The sequence below is a fragment of the Etheostoma spectabile genome, chromosome 15, assembly GCF_008692095.1.
Source record: "Etheostoma spectabile isolate EspeVRDwgs_2016 chromosome 15, UIUC_Espe_1.0, whole genome shotgun sequence".
Classification (NCBI taxonomy): Eukaryota; Metazoa; Chordata; class Actinopteri; order Perciformes; family Percidae; genus Etheostoma; species Etheostoma spectabile.
Genome location: NC_045747.1, coordinates 31,746,849 through 31,747,853, shown reverse-complemented (window position 1 = coordinate 31,747,853; position 1,005 = coordinate 31,746,849).

Below are 1,005 nucleotides of genomic sequence, written 5' to 3'. Positions count from 1 at the left end.
CCTCGTTGAGCCTCAGCCCCAAACGAAGAAGATGAGCAAGGACGACATCTCAATGCCGAAACGCCAACTCCCAAGACCGAGCCAGGATAAGCCAGTTGTTGATGTAATTGAGGACCCGGATGCCCTGGAGCCGCAGAGGGGCCAGTGCCGCATCCATACACTTGGTGAAAGTGCGAGGGGAGAGTGACAGGCCGGAGGGAAGAACCTGATATTGGTACGCCACGCCCCCAAAAGTGAACCTCAGGAACTTCCTGTGGGAAGGACGAATGGAGACGTGGAAGTATGTGACCCTCAGATCCACGGTGACAATGCAGTCCTCGGACCGGATGTGACACACGACGGCGGGGATGGTGAGCAACTTGAAACTGTGTCTCCTCAGAGACCGGTTCAGAACCCGCAGATCCAAAACAGGGCGCAGGTCTCCGTCCTTCATGGGAACCAGGAAGCACCGGCTGTGGAAACTGGACCCACAGGCCGGCGGGGGAACGAGCTCCACGGCCCCCTTCTCCAGCAGCAAGCGCACATCCTGTCCCAGCACCAGGCCCAGCGGAACCAACCCCTCGGGGCTGGTGGTTGATGCGACGTGCCGATCAAGGACGAGCCCCTGAAGTGGGCTGCCAGGAAGAAACCGCCGATGATCCGCAGTTCGGGAGTCGAACCTCCGGCCCACTGCCACCCCTTGGGGCTGGCAGAGCGGAGAAGGCTCGGGGGCGGCTAGCGCTTCCCGAGCGCTACGGCGGCGGGACAACAACGCTGCGTCCCAAGCTGCTTGAGGGGGATTGCGAGAAGCCACACTCCGTCTCTGGCGCTGACGGTGGGTGGCCCATCTCCAGCAACAGGCCCGCCTGGTAGGCCTGCAAAACCGCCATGGTGTGCAGGCTCAATCCAGCCTGGCCCGCCGCCATATACGCCTTCCCCAGCAGCGAGGAAGACACGGTCCCGTCGGCAGCGCCGGCTGGCTGAAAGACGACGTCTGCTGGGGAGAGAGGTAACTCGCCAGAGCGT